The sequence below is a fragment of the Hypanus sabinus genome, chromosome 17, assembly GCF_030144855.1.
Source record: "Hypanus sabinus isolate sHypSab1 chromosome 17, sHypSab1.hap1, whole genome shotgun sequence".
In the NCBI taxonomy this organism is placed as follows: domain Eukaryota; kingdom Metazoa; phylum Chordata; class Chondrichthyes; order Myliobatiformes; family Dasyatidae; genus Hypanus; species Hypanus sabinus.
In genome coordinates this window covers 67,946,242-67,963,065 of record NC_082722.1, presented here as the reverse complement: position 1 = coordinate 67,963,065, position 16,824 = coordinate 67,946,242, and the positions used below count along the sequence as shown (strand labels likewise).

Below are 16,824 nucleotides of genomic sequence, written 5' to 3'. Positions count from 1 at the left end.
GCCCTCAACATGGCACCTGTCTCAGATATAGGCAGTTCAATAGTAGATAGGGCAAGCATGGCCAGATCTGTTGTGCGTTGAATTTACAACATGGTTCAATATACAATGAGGAACAAAAAGAAACAACCAAGACCAGACAACTGATGCATTGTGCGAGGATTCCTGCCCTTCAACCACAAACAGGACGGTGCCAGGATAGACTGTGGATATCCTTCATGTGGCAATACTTACTGCATTCGTTCAGCCTCTACTGGATCTGAAATCCAGGCACATTTCCACTCTGGTTTGAATCCATGCTGTGCATTTTTGATGGGTTGATTGTAGACTTGATACTGTGGAGTAGTGTTACTGAAGAATTGACTCTCAATAACTATAATATCTGTATTTAATTAGAACACTGGCACTCCAGTTCTGCATTACAAAGGAATGTTTTCAACTGAAAAAATCACGGCTTGGAAGGGAACATTTGTCTTGTTACAGCTGGTTACATTTTGAAAAACCTTTGTTTGCTTTTTATAAAAAATAAGTTCCTGAAAGACTATGGCAGATGGCTCAAAATGCACCTGGATTCTTGACAGACATGAATTAATTTGTGAGGAAACGTTATATGTGCACCAGCTATGCACACATTATACATCTCAATAAATGGGACTGGGAGTTAACCATACACTGGAACTCTACACTTGCAGGAGAAATATGCTCAAGAGCAGGTACACGTTTATCTTGACTGTATTTCAAAAGATTATGTGGCAAGAATCTCAAGCTTGTTTTCCCCACAGTGATTCCTGTTTGACTGCAGCAGTAACTGCTCTGTCAGGGGTCAAACATCTGTAAGTTGTTGTAAAGGCAGTTTGCAAATTAAAATGATAGATTTACTGAATGAAGAAACTTCTTTGAAGCCCTGCACCATCCTTAATCAAGTTGCGATGCCATTTTCAATCCTCCCAAACATTTGCAAGCTGTCAAGGCAGGCCACACCATCAATCTTTTTAGTGTATGTGAAATTACCTCGAAATCTGGTTTTGGATTAACTAAAGAGTGTCTGCACAATAAGGGTTCATCACTCTCTTTCACAAGTCATTTGTCAGACTGTGGTTACAGCCCAGAGCCATGGGGGTAGAACAGTCATGGATTTAAGCTGCTATTTTTTATGTTTATTTCACCATTCTCCAACATCTGAGCTTGCTTGGTCGAAATTCAGGCTCAGGAAAAAGCAGAGAATAGTCTGCCATTAAGGCTACAGATTGGCTAACTTCACTTTATTTCCTCCACTACTAATTCCGAGTTTTAGAGCTCAGAAGAGGTATTGTTCAAATGTGTTCATTAACCAAGGAGAGACAGACATCATAGCCCACTCTAATGTCCAGGTATATATTTCAAAAGGGAATTACTGGGTTCTGACTAGAAGTGGGGGTATTTTAATCATGTGTTCTCCTCCCTGCCTCAGGTGCGTTAAGATTAATCTTAGCGTAGTATGTGGTGACATACATGTACTGTGATAATAAGTTTACCTTGAACTTTGAAGACTGGGTGTACCAAGTTTCCATGGCCAAGACCAGAATCTAACCATCAGCAAGAGATTAGAATGCAGCACGTTCACAAGTGAATGAATTGGATCAATCACTCATTTCTTGCATTTGTTTTAATAACCAAGCTAAAAGATACATATAAAACACAGGAAAGATTAACCTCAAAGGTCAACAGTAGCTTTGAATCAGAAAGTTTTCAGGGTTCAAATCCCACACCACAGCCTTAAGCATAGAACTCCGAGATTCCTAGGGGCGGTACTGGGGAAACTTTCAGATGAGACATCAACTGCTCTCTCAAAAAGATATAAAAGATCCCAAGACACAATTTCAAAGGGCTAGCAAGACACCCTGAGTGTATTGGCCAATATTTATACCTCACTCAACATCAGATTATCTAGTCATTATCACATTTCTTTTTTTTTGGAAGATGGCAGCAATTTCCCACATTGCGGCAGCAATCTTGCTTCAAAAATTGGAATTAAGACACTTTGGAAGAACACGAGAATAACATGAAAGGCAACATGTAAGCCTTTCTCTGTTGTTTTAAAAGTGTGCCTGGAAGTCCTCCCATGGAACAGAGATGCCTCTTTAGAAAGGCAACCAGGTAGAGTAAGGGGTAATGCAACAAAAGAATTAAGTGCACAATTAAAGCAGACTGCACCTTTAAAATTTGCCTAGTAAATTACAGATTCAGAAACGAGTGCAAAATCCCTCCTGTGACAGTTTTTTTTTACTTCCAGGCTATTACAAGTATAACTGGCATATCTAGAATACCATCTGCAGTGCAAGTGTGGAAAGTGGCTTAGCAAGATGATCAAGTCAGGCTGTTTTCCATCACTGCTCTATAGCTTGCAAGCCAGAAAACAGGCAGCATAGCATGACTTTATTAACATTGCTCGTGCCATTTCACTGGAAAAATAATTAGCAGATGGAATAGAAGAGGAGGTGGAGCAAAATTAAATTTATAATCATATTCACATTATCGGCTGTGAGCCATTTTATACATCATTAGGAAATGTTCAAAACCTTGGAATGCGTTAATTACTATTTGAAGGCATTATTGAATCAACGTTTGTTTAGATTGGTCCACACCAACCAAACAACTGTACTCCTCCTTGTTTCTTACTTAAGGAGCGCTGTCATCATTCCATCTGGCTGAATTCTACGGACAATCAGAAGCTGCACAGCATGGTGGCATGACGTTCAGTGCAGCTGTAAGTTCGGGATTCAATTTCCACCTCCATCTGTAAGGAATTTGTAAGTTCACCATGTGGGCCTCCTCCAGGTGTTCCGGTTTCCATCCACATTCCAAAGACTTATTTATTTGCTGAAATACATAGGTTCTTCTGGCCAGTAAGCCTCCGATTCAATCCCAGCCTAATCACAGGATAATTTACAATGACCAATTAACCTACCAACTGGTGCATCTTTGGACTGTGAGAGGTAGCCCACGCGGTCACGGGGAGAACGTACAAATTCCTCACAGGCAGTGGCGGGAATTGAACCTGGGTCACCCGCACTTTAGGGTTTAGGGCTAGCCTAGTGCTAACCACTAGGCTACTGTGCCACACAATTAGTGGGGTAGGGTTAGTAAATTGGTGGGCATGCTATGTTGGTGCCAGAAGCATGGTGGCTCTTGCACAGCCCCAGCACGTCCTTGGTGCAAGCGATTCATTTCACTGTATGTTTCGATGTACGTGTGACAAATAAAGCTAATCTCATCCAATCTAAAGGTGACCTCCTCTCTCAAAAAGCTGAGTTAAATCTGCAGCACGTTGCACTGGGGTTACGCACCTGAAGTTGCTCTTTCTTTTTTTCTAACCCTTATATTCCATCTGTGCTTAAGGACCTGTGCAAAGCACGTGGTCCTTATGATGCAGCCACCGTAACGTGAGTGCCCCTTAAAACAACCTCTACAAACGTCATGGAATGGACAGCTGAGCTGTACCTAGCAAGCTGGTCCCCAGTTTGATCAAACTCAAGACTGTGGGGCTCAACTGAGAGGCTTCTAGTGATGTGTTGGGAGAAGCGTGACAGGGGGATCAGCAAATGGCAGTCACTAATCAACAGTGCCCCACCTCTGCCCATAACTGAATGTATATGTACAGCAATTTTCCAAAAGTTAAGTGGGTGTGATACAGATATCACTTCTGAAAATGTTCGATTATTGTAAGGAGTGACTTGCCTTGGCAAAATGTGATGCAGTAGGTGTGCATTTAAGCCGTTTTATTTCTACCCAGTCAACTATCCGCTGAGTTCAACTCCTCCACTTTTTCCTCTTTCCAAGTATATTCCCAAATCCCTTCAGAAAAGCACAGTTGAAATGGCTTTCAGCATGCTCCAGTTGTGGGAGAGAAACTAACTATCATTGTGGTACTGTATTCATAGCAATTGTCAAAAATGGATACACTTACAAAACACACTCTCAATGCTCCATATCTCCGCAGAGACGCTATCTCCCGGGGATGGAATACTGAAACATTCATTGCAATCTTGCCAAACATGCTGCATTTTGCAGCTCAGCTCCTGCCAACTATTTAGTTCCAGTATCTATTTTATCTTCTTGAAAATCTCAAGTGAAGTGGTGAGTTTGATTTTTAATAGTGTTTACACTGAGTGTATGAAGATAGCCAAAAAATGAGGTACACCAGAGACAGCTAAATATTGAAAACAGTGTCAAGACCAAATATCGTTCTGTGAAAGCTCCTCATTTGAACAACCAGGCTCTTAAGAGAGTTGTCCTTGAATGATATAAATCAGTTGCAATACACATTGAGGTACGAATGTGTAAAGGTCTGAATTAAAGTCGGCTGCATATGACTACATGACAAAAAATGAATCCTAATGCAGGACATCAGCCCAAAATGTCAACTGTTTATTCCTTTTCATGGTGTCTGCCTGACCTACTGACCTCCTCCAGCATTTTGCGTGTGTGTTACTTGATATAGGTCGGGTTAGCATAGTTTATGTTCTAACAAAATTTTTAGGTTTAGGTAAGGTTGGGTTGTGCTGTAGCCACCCAGCTTGTTAATTTATCCCTCCATTTGGCTCATGTCAATGGTGGTGGCTGCGTTAGACACATCAGGTTCTGAACACTAGAGAAGCTTCAATTATGATTCTCAACCAGGGAATGCTGTTTGGGATCGAATAGACTTCCCCAAGTCTTGGCTTCCAGTTTGCTATAGGGCTATGAAAAGATAAAGACAGCCACTTATGGGCAGTAGACAAGAGACTTCACCAAGGCTTAAAGCATATTTCTCAGGCATGGGCATCAAGTCTAATAACTCAATGTCAGCGTCTGGGCATAATAGACTGCAAAAGCTTTTGGCTTTCACGTTTAGGTTGAGTTCAGCAGGTCAGGCAGCATCTATGGAGCAGAATAAACAGTTGACATTTCATCAGGACTTGAAACATTAACTGTTTATTTCTCTTCATAGATGCTGTGAATCTGCTGAGTTCCTCCAACATTTTGCATATGTTGTTCTGGATTTCCAGTATCTACCGAATCTCTTGTGTTTATGATTCACATTTCTCTGGGTGTAGGCAACATGACACACTCCTGTTTTAAAACTGGACCAGTTATCGAAGGATGTGCTCAAGGATACTTTCCCTGAGATTCACCGCTCCTTTAAGAATATAATTTTTTAATCTGAGGTCATCACATTTTTATTTCTTGATTCCTTTGCATAAATTCTATCTACATGGAGCACTAAAATAATAAGGTGACTTGCATTGACATGCTTGGGTCAGAAGAAGGTTATATTTCATAAAGAGAAATGGTCTGTATTGATTCCCATTATCTTACACAGAATTAATAACCTAATATTTCCTATGAAATCCAATGGTGACCTATGGTTTTCTCTGCTTTTATAAATTCCTCAGACCCTTTTTCTTGACGGTGCCAAATCTTAGAGTGATAGCTGAGTGGGTGACTAATTGGACCCAGTCTCCTTCATGTGGTACTGCAAAATTACTGCAGTCTTTAATTAAAGGGGCTTTGCCTGCCTTATCAGACAGAACTGAGTTAATTACTTCAGCATACTGCTGCACCTTTACTTAGATTTCCATTGCTGCTATTTCTTTCCATTCTTTCTGTAGATTATGAAACTAGATTTTGTGATAAACTACCCTCTCCCAACAATGAACAATAGCACATCATAATACACTTGAACAGAGTGTTGGATAGTACTATAATCACACAGCTTTGTGATTGGTTACTGTGAGATGCCCAGCACTGGTTGGCAGTGATACACCTTCCTTTCAGAGGCTTTGGTCTCTGCGACTTCTATGTCAAATATGTTTATTGACATCCAAGAGAGAGAGGCCCTCCATTGGTCAGAGTTGATCATGGTCATATCACCTCAGATGTCTCCGTTGATATGCAAGCCAGGGCTGTACCATATCGAGAGCGAGCTATTTCCCACACAGCAGGCCTCCCCGCTCCATGCAGCTGATGGATCCAAAGGAATGGTAGACACTGATACAGTTTGGCACCTGTGACATCACAGGAGTAGCCATTCAGCGTTGAACTCAATATGAGGTTGACCTAGGGGCTCCAGCTACCGATTTTTCCTCAGGGTTTAATGCCGAAACTTTCCCCATGAGAGGGGATCGGCACAAGGCAACAGAGGTTTGAAATCAGAGCTTTTCGTCTCCTCCTGGTTGAGCTGCCAACCATGGCTAACAAGTCCCATCTGTCCAAAGTGACTGGTTTTAAGGCACCAGTAACCCGCCTTTGCCTCTTCACCTGCCAGTAGAAACGGTTCTGCTACACTTGAAGGCCAGGAGCTGGAATGGGCTGTCAGAGACTATTTGAGGCACACACCACTGGGAGCATTTGAAAGGAAGTGGGAGTTTATCCCCACTACACTCCCCAATCCCCCCACTCCACAGGGCTATAACAAACATAAGGAATCTTTGGCATCCCACTCCACAAAAAAAAACACTTTAAGTTTTAAGTGCATACAGTATCTATTTTAGATACTTTATGTTTCATATAGTATAGTAACAAACAGTTCTTAATCAGTTGCCTCCCAGCTCTCTGTGTAAAGAAAGGTGCTCATTTCTAGCTGGCTAAAGCCTCACTTTCTTTTTCTGCCTCCTCCCACCTCTTATCCCTTCCAATGTCCAGGTTCAAAAGGAGCTGAGTCAATGGAATGAACTGTAATCTTACTTGAAACCTGGTGTGAGCAAACTGCTGCTTTTGTGCACCTGGGCTCCGTACTGCCGGGGTAGGCTGGCACTTGGTTTAGCTATCAGCATCCCCCTCGGGCTGGTGGGCAGCCCAACTTTAAATTCTAAGCAGCACAGCAGAACACTCCACACGCGGAATTACTTACCCTTAGAAAGCAGGGGGGAGAAAAACATTTTGAATATAAAGAAAGGAAACCCTTTGGGAAGGAGGAGAAGTTTCTAATATTTAAAAAAATCTGCAGCTCCTCAAAAGATGCAGCTGAGAGAATATGCCAGTGTTGTGCATGCACTTTTAATTCTGGCAGAACAGCACAAGAAACATACACCGCGGGTAAGCATTAATCTTCATGTCCGACCAGTCATACAACATCTGCCAAAAAATGGGGGCTCATTGAAAGTACAGCCCTGGCCTTCTAGGGTGTTCTAACTGAAGCCAGCTTGAAACCACAGACTGCTAGGAAGTATCAGTTCGCCTCAGAGAACACCTGCCTCTGCTATATTATCTTTCTCCCCCGTTTTCTTAAATCCTGAATGAATCATCTGTCTCAGAAACCGAGGGCACAGAGGGGGCCATTCAACCCATTATCTCTGTGCTAGCCATAAAGGACCTTAGGCTAATCACACTTCCCAGCTTGTACTAATAGTGTTGCAGGTTATAGCTGTTCAGGTGCTCACTGAGGGACTATTTAAGTTCTTGAACTTCCAGTAATTGCCCCCCTCCCCTTGTCTCTTTCACCATTCCTCATTCCCATTTCCCTTTCTTATCTCTTTGCCCCCCCCTTCACCTCCCTCCAGTGCTCCTCCCTCTTCTCTTTATTCCATGGTCTTCTGTCCTTTCCTATCAGACTCCCTCTTCTCCAGCCCTGTATTTCTTTCATCAATCAATTTCCCATTTCTTTACTTCACCCACTCCTCCTCTCCTGGTTTCACCTATGACCTGCCACTTTGCACTTCTTCCTTCCCTTCCCCCACTTTCTTACTCTGACTTCTCCCCTTCCTCTAACGAAGGGTCTTGGCCCGTAATGTTAACTGTTTACTCTTTTCCATAGATGCTGCCTGGCCTGCTGAGCTCCTCCAGCATTTTGTGTGTGTTGCTTATTTAAACGTCTGCCTACACCATCCTTTCAGACAGTGAGTTCCATTGCTACGCTGTGCATGTCCACCCCGATCTTGGACACCCCAAACATATGAACGAGGCAAGCAGAGGCAGGAGTACTGAGCAGAATCTCTCGCTGAGTCACTGAGCCACTCTCCCCTACATCTGCTCGCCGACACGTCACGGCTTTTCCTGTCACCCTTTCCTACTTATTGTTCCTCTCCAACTGTTCGGGTTAAAACGTTTCTCAGGAAGGGGACCCTGCCATAACCTGAAAAAGGCTGAAATATTTCTTTTTTCTCTCAGCTCCTCTTTAATCATTTCACCAATTAACCCAAATCAATGTTTTCTAATGACTGACCTCTATGTTAAGGGAAATAGGCCCTCTTACCTTGTCTTGACTTCTCCTGTAGGCTAAATACCTCATGTAGTTCCACCAGATTGTAGCAAACAAAAGACTCATATCTAAACTTGAGAGCTAAAGTCCCTTCACAGTGGGGGATGTTATAGAATTGTGTAACACATCGCTTTCATGCCAGCTCTTCGAGAGAGTTATTCCATCACCTTTTCCGGCAAAATATTCTAAACAACTGCAACTCACAGGGTTTCTCCTCATCCTCCCACTTGGATATTTTGTGATGAGCATCGCTTATGTTCTGAGGTGATAGTAAGTCCTCTCTGGTGGAAAATGTAGTCGCCATGGTAGAACCTGTGTTGGGTGCTTTTTAAACAGTTTGAATTCATTTGAGTTCAATAAATACTCGACCAGTTACTGCATGTGGCAATGAAATTCTATTGCTTTCAGAATCTAGCTTAAACTGAACATTCTTACAGAGTTGCCCAAACTCTTAAAAAAAAGCAATCTCCTTGAGGGTTCACTGGATGTCAAATTTCTGAATCACTAGTTAACAATGTACTCAACCATTGTGCCAAGTGTTTGATTTAAGAGAAGACTCGCATGATTTTGGGGGTAACCTTGGGAATTGTTTCTGTTAAAAGAAGTATGGGATTTGGAATACCTGTGATAATTATATTTCTTTGACAACACACAGAAAAAAACTAGTTAATGGATGGAGTTGAGACTTCAGGTCAGATGGTGGTTGTCTATCTGAGCAGTCTACTCACAATTGCTTTAACCAAATAATGGAGAGATTGTGGCTTTTGTTTCTTTGTTTTTGAAAAACAAATGGTTCTGATTGTCTTCTCCAGCTGTTGCCCCTGCCAAAAGGTTCCAGCCAGCAGTTCTCTTCATATTAGCCAAGAGCAGGCATATTCAGTGTGGCTCCACTCACAGATTCTGCCCCCTCCAGATAGGAGGAGTGAATCCTCCAAGCTTTTCAACCATGAAGAAGGGAAAAGGGAAAGGACAGAAGTTCATCAGCGCACTCAGCTGGGTATTACAAAGGCGAGTTATTCAAATTGAGCCCATGACTGAGAGACTCTAGTAGTTCACCTGGGTGCTGGTTTAAATGCTCTGATCTCACATTACAGTCAGATATTACTCATTATGGATATGTACTTTTGAAGGTGGCTCCATTAATCCTTGATATTGATTAATCTCTTGCAATCTTTCATCAGAATCCCACATGGCTATGAAAGAGTGTTGACTAGACAATTAGAGACCCCAGTTGAAAATGGAAATATCAACTTGTACCATCTGGTTCAAATCTGTATGTGCTATAGCTTTAATACCAATAATGTGTTCCTATAATTACCCCCCCCCCCTTTAGAGGCTGTGGTAGAGAATTTGCAATCAGCTTGCATTGCCACCAGAGATTGCAGTAACTTCTGCCGAAGATCTTCCTCCCTTGTGCCTGTGATGTGTTCAGGATGTGTTCACAATGCTCTTCTATCTATTCTTTTCAAAGGGAGGAAATGGTAAACTGCTTTTGAATTCAGTTGACAGTAATTTTGTTTGTTCTGTGCACTATGTCCTGTACAATAAAAAAAAGGTTCATAGAGAGAGAACCTGGGCATCCCATTGCAACTGGAATTTTACAATAGAATATCGACCACATTGATAATAATTAGAATTCATCAATAGCATTGTAAAGTTCCCTCGGTTAAAACACTGCATTATTCTTCCTTAAACTCATTTTCTATTGATCCACTTGTATTTACTATATTGTAGTTTATGGTCCGAATTATGGTTGAGGAGCTGATGTAGGAAGGGAAATGGTATAATGGGTTTTTACATGTTCCAATATATTGACCCAAGGGAATACTGAGGCTGTCCTACACTGAAAACAATGGCAAATTGATTCTTCATCCACTTCTAGCTTCCTGGTGATTTGAAGGTATCTTTAAATGGCTGAAGAATTTGTGTTTAGTCAAGGTTACTGCAAATATTTCCATCAAAGTGAGTTGTCTGATTTTTTTTAAAGCTGCTGAAATTATAAAAAAACACAATTTTAGATAATTTGAGTTTATCCAGCAGAAATGAAAAATATGATTGTTCTTATTAAGTGTTGCCTTTCTATTTTTAAGGTTTGTACATCGAACTATTGTGCTTAAGTTCCAACAGAATTCCACCTGTGTCAGATTCAGATTATGCCTTAATGAGAGTAACCCCTCGTGTAAGGGGTACAACTGAGGTTTATGGTCAAATATTTTGAAGTTCGGAGTTCAAAGTAATTTATTATCAAAACACATATATGTCACCATACACAACCCCAAAATTCATTTTCTTTCAGGCATCCACAGTAAATAAAAAAGAAACACAATAGAATCAATGGAAAGCAGCAACTGTCTTGCTGCAATGTTTTACAGGATAAACAAATGCTTTACTCGGCAACGAAATATAAAATTAACAACAAAGGAGGGAATTTTTTTTAATAGTAGAATTGCTGACAGAAACTGAGACAACCTGAGAATGTATAGTTTAAGGCCAATGCCATCTTTGTTTCAATGGAAGCAAAAGAGACAGAAAAAGACAGGTGCATTCATGTGTTGTTGTTGGATCTCTGATAGAATAAATAAAAGCCCAAGATAAAACTAGTATAGAAGAAGCTCTGTAAACAATGATTTCCAGATTCTGAAATACAAGCTTCATTAATATTTCACAAGTACACAGAATCTCATTTATACTATTTCCATAATTAATGACGATAGCTTAGACACCATCTTTTTAAGAGAAAAAGAGAAAGAGAGAACTCTATAGTTACTGTTCCATTGGCTGAAGGTTACTTGTAAAATACTTGCAGATTATTATATTACATTTCATTCGCCAGCATCTCGTGGCCAGGTCTCGTAGGGAACCCATAGTATGTTTAGTCGCTATAGCGAAAGAGGAGAACGGTGTAAAACTGCAACGCTCCATGTTAGTGATCATTTAAAGAAACAAAAGAAAATACTGTATGATGCAAATAGTCATTAAATAAGGTAGAAAGAGCAAGAAAAGAAAAAATAAAGAAAATGTTGCCTATTCATTATGCTACACTTAGCATAGAAAATTTAAAAGAGGTATGTCAGAAAAGTTACAAATTTAAAATAAATCATGCAAATATTAACTTTATATGCATGTGATAAATATTCTACTACTGTACCATGGATTTTAGACTCATAATTAAAGCTGCCTTTGTCCTCTCCCAAGTAGGATGTAAATAACATGTAGATCTTTGCCATGTCCGCATATGTAAATAGAATGTAAATAGAAAGAGCTACTGCATGCTGATCTAATAGCAGATTTCAGGTACTTTTATAATCGCTATCCTCATATGGCATGTACTTCAAAAAGAAATTTAGCAAAAAAATGGGAAAAATAAGTTATTAAAAAGGAATTTTGTTAAAATCAGAAAGACACTGGAAAAGGGGATGGGGGTGGGTGTCGTAGGGCATAAAGGAACACAAGATTTTTGTTACTGTAGAGCCATTTCTCTTGTCATTTTTCCATCCAGTCTGTTCTTACAGAATAATGCCTATTGTCTGTATTAAAGAAAAACTCAGACATTTGGAATGATGCAAAATAAAAAGGTTCACACTGGGGAGGATGCCGAGTAGTTCATTATGATACAGACAATGTATGGAGTGAAATAAAGATTCAGTCGATAGAATGGAAACTTTTATAGGAATGTTAACTTTTTTGGAATTGAAACACTGAAAATGATTAAAAAAAAGACGTAACATTCGCAATAGATGGAGTGATTAATTTTTATCTGTGCTGAAGAGATTTTGAATTTAATAAATAAATCTGATGACCCACAACACATTTGTTCTTCTTTTTAAAATAAATATGACTTTGATGGAATGCAGTACAGTTGTTAAGGGGAGCTGACTGCTAATCTTTCACATTTGCGTGACAGCTTCAAGCACCCCTGCATCAAGTCAGAAGCTGCACAGTACAGATCCACCTTGATTTGCCTTAGTAACACTAAATAGGCTGTGAGCTTGGCAAGCTGGTACCCTGATGTGAATATGAACGGACAACCTCACACCTGCACTCCTTCTACCTCTGCTATGGACAGCAAAAAAGTCAGGGTCCCATTGAAGGTTCCTCCATAGACGCTGCCTGACCCATTCATTCCCTCCAGCATTTTGCATGTTGCTCTCTACTCCGGCTCCTGCAGCCTCCATGTAAGTCTGGAACCTTACATCCAGCCCTTCTCAATAGACCCTTAGTTTATCACCATGAATAGCGTAGACGGACAGTCCTTTATTAATCTCTGCCTATCTACTCCACCGTTCTTCATATGTCGGAGTATCTGCCATGTTGTGGACCAGCCCAACGTCATTCACATGATCCATTGCAGCTCTGCTCCATCGTGCACTAGTCTTTCAGTTTGATCTGGTAGCACAGTGATTAAGTTGCTGGATTTATTTTATAGATGCCTGGAATTAGGATCCAGAGGCATCAATTCAAATGCCATTCTTGCTGAGTTTAGATTAAATCATAAGAACATTGAATAATTTTTTAAATCGCATCTGAAAATCTTGGGCACCTGGATGACAGAAATTAGTTGCTATTAATTGGGTAGTTCGGCACATATCTTCCATTCTAATGCAATGGTGGCATGATAGTGTAGTGCTTAGCAGAATGCATTATAGAGCCTGAGTTCAATTCCAACTGCTGCCTGTAAGGAGTTTGTATGCTCTCCCCATGACCATGTGGCTTTCCTCTGGGTGCTCCACTTTCCTTCCACACTCCAAAGTCATACCAGTTGGTAGGTTAATTGGCCATTGTAAATTGTCCCGGAAGGACCTAACCTGCGTTGTATTGTTGTATCTCAATAAGTAAGTAAATCTGTCAGCTCAATAACAGTCTATCCGGTGGACTGAAGGGCTCTTGGTACTGGAAAGCATATAGTAACATAGCGATTACTGACATAAACTATAATCTCAAAGAACTTGATCTAACAGTTATAAAATTGATTTTTAATAAACATTACATTTTAGTTTGCTAGCAAGCAAAAATGAACATAGGAACTGGTATGTCAACACTCTTTTAAGAAGGCAGCCTGCCATCCATTCCATGATACGTGTCTGTCCAATCCCATATTTATTTAGTTAAAGATACAGCACGGAATGGGTCCTACTTGTCCTTCGAACCATGCAGCTCCAGCAACCACACAACCCCACATTAACCCTCACCTACTCATGGGGCAATTTGCAATGATCAATCAACCTACCTGGTATGTTTTTGGACTGTGGGAGGAAACTGGAGCACCCGGAGAAAACCCATGCTTTTCATGGTGAGGACATGGAGACTCCTTACAAAATGGTGCCAGAATTAAACTCTGAACTCTGGAATGTCCCAAGCTGTAATAGCATCATAATAACTTCTACACAACCATGGTGCTCATATTATGAAACTGGCCATGAATACCCCCACTACAATTAAATTTAGACCCCAGATACAGCTTTGCCATCGTCGACAACACATTTTGATAGCTCATTGAAGGAGGCCTGTATTTTGCTATTGAAGATAAGCACAAAACAGGCCATTCAGCCCAGCTAGCCTATGTAAGTGTCTATGCTTCTATCTTTATTCACCTATATCTCTCAAGCACATCCCACAATGCTATTCTTCCTTGTGCTGGCCCAGCCTTCTCTTAGTGATTAGGTCAGCATCTACCCTTTTTTCCCCAAGGAAAAAGCTATTTTTGAAGAAACTGCAACACACACAAAATGCTGGAGGAACTCGGTAAGCCAGGCAGCATCTATGGAAAAGAGTACAGTTGACGTTTCGGGCTGAGACCCTTCCAGATGCCTGATTAGTCCCACTCTTCCCCACAGCCTAGCTTATACTTACCTTTTTCAAGCAGATGAACAACTCTCTTTTAAAAGTTACAACTAAATCTGTTTTCAGCATCCTTTCAAAATTTCCTTTCCTAATCAAAGCTCACACGCAAGGGGAAGTAAATTATTTCTCACTTAGTTAATTTGGATTTGTCTTCCTTAATCTTCTTTGCTCTGAAAACAATCAAAAGACAGTCGGCACAACAAGAAGGAAGACTAAAAATAAAATCAGCTACTAGTTTAAAAGCAGTTGTTATTTTAGTATTAACAGTTGTAAAAGAAACTCTCCCTGCTTCTAGCTGGCCTGTTACACCAGAGACATTCATGGCTTCGACAACGAACAAAAAAATCCTGTGTTAATATCAATTGTGGATTGCCTCATTTCTGCCTGATAAGGAGGTGAATTTCAGAACATTTTTTTCCCAAATTAAGTGCAAATTTTAAATGAAATGAAAGACGATCGAAATAAAAGTACAATTACCTGACAAGCAAATGTTAGTAAAGTTTGAGAACATTTCACCTCAATCGCCCTAGACTCAATGAGTGACACTTTTGCTGATAATAGCTAACTAAGCCTTTGTAAGTTTGGTGCCAAGTTTCTTCTCTATAGCATTCAATTAAACTTAAACATAAATTTTGCACTGGAAGTTCAGTGAGAAAGACCACAAATTTAAAGCGAGATTCTAAAAGTGGCGAATGATTGAGGATGGGGTGGTGGGGGGAAATGAAATCATGGAATGGGAAAGTATTTTGTGGAGAATTGCGAATTATAACATCTACAGGATCCCTTGGTTTCTCTGTTTCACTACTAGAAGGAGAGGTGCACATTTTCAATATATCCATTGCACCCTCTCTGAATAAAAGAAGGCCATTTGAATCTAATTGAGGGTCATCTTAACCCACTATCCTATGCCCCCAGATTAGACCTGGTTTCCAGAGTGAACCATCCTCGGATCTGATCGTGCACCTCCTCTAGTGGTGAGCCATAGAATGGTTCGCTTTTTTGCCTAGGCCGAGGAAATGGTTGCATCCCAGCCCCCCCCCCCCCCCCCCCTCAACTGGGGAACAGTGTGTGGCACAGGAGGGATAAATTATAAAGAACTTAATGAATCAATCGGAAATAGACTAAGGAGAAAAGCAAAGAAAGAAGAAAATTGCCTTCACAACCTGTCGATCAGTTGTGGCCTTCCCTGCTGGTAATGGCAGTGCCGTTATCCCTATACTTCCGCTATTCGCATAATTAACCACTCATTTGTATGAATTAATTCCACAGGGATTGCGGATATTAAAGAATCAGCACAAATGTGTTAAAAATAGCAACGGTGGAGGCCTCTCCAACGGAAGAGGGGCTTGCGCAGAGATACAAAGGAAGAGACATCTGAAAATGAGGTGCTCACTTTGCATGTTATTTCTGAATGGGTCAATCTCGTCTGTGACCCGTCAGAGTGCGGAATGCCCCTTAGCAGCTTTTTCAACGTGCCTGATGTTATTACCCGCAGCCACAAAGGATTTCCGAACGCTGAAGTGCAATTAAGAGAAAACACTTCCAATCACAGAGGCTTTCTCCGTTGCCAATACTTATTGAGCACCAGCCAAGGGGCTACTCCCAGGGCTCTTAAAGGGTTAAGATTTGCACAAGTCACTCCCATTCTCACCCCCACCCACCCCACCACATAGCTCCCGACCTGACCCCTGCCCCCTGCTGAAATTTAAACTGGGTGTTCTGCTTGACAAGCAGAGTAAAGTGTTTAAAATCTCTGAGTAGGTCATACTTTCTAAATACTGAGCAGTGTGTAAGAACTGCTGTATAGCTCCATTTCTGACCAACTCTAATTTTATCCAGACTTCTTTTAAAAGAAACAAATATTTAATTCTCTTTTATAGGCCCTCTCCTATCTGAAGCTGCTGAATATTGCAGGGGTATGTTTTCGCTGTAAAGCATGGCTATTGTACTCAAAGGGCATTTCTACTTCAGCTCTCACTAAGGGCTGCCCAAACGTTTGACTGTGAGAGGTATCGCAGCCAATGCTCAGACTTTACCTCTGCCAATGCCCATTCAGCCTGGAGTTACTATAGAGCAACAAGGGGCAATAATCGCGACAAAGTTTCACCCTCCCAGTGAAGCCCAGTGCAATTACCTCTACAGCTGTCTACGAGTGAAGGCAGTTGAGTCAGCACTGAATGGGATCATACCTTCAGATTTGTTGTTTAATACTGATATAATCATTTATTGTTCAATTTAGGGAACTACTTATATTTCTCAACCAAAGTAGAGATAATGCAAAACAGTTGTGGAAGTGCATTCTTTAGACAAACCCCAGGACGAATAAATAATAAAATATAACAAAGATGTTGGGAATAAAATTCTGAAAATTGAAAATGATTAAAATGCTCAGCAAGTTAGGCAGCGGCTGTGGAGAGAGAGAAGCAGAGATAGTGCATCAGGAGTTTCCATAGAAAACAATTAGTGCTAAGTTTTAAAATGTGGAGAGAGATGGAGAGGGAAGAGGGAGCAAGGCATGAAGTGGAAGAGAAGCCAAGTATTGATCTTCAAAGGAAATGGAAAAAGGTAATGGGCTAAGCGAATGACGGAGACACAAGAGACTGCAAATTTTAGAATATGGAGCACCACACAAGAATCTGCAGCAGCTCAGTGGGTCCAGCAGCATCTATGGAGAGAAATGGACAGTTCACTTTGCTAGACCAGAACCTCAACCCAAAGCATTAGCTGTCCGTCTCCATCCACAGGTGCTGCCCGACGTTCTGAGCTCC

The 16,824-nt window shown here is 40.9% G+C and overlaps 1 protein-coding gene across 2 annotated transcripts in view; it reads right to left on the bottom strand.

The window, feature by feature from the left end:
• The window catches only part of wwox (WW domain containing oxidoreductase), a 1,112,408-nt gene that overhangs the window by 8,414 nt on the left and 1,087,170 nt on the right, over positions 1–16,824 (bottom strand). The gene's annotated exons all lie outside the window — the stretch shown is intronic.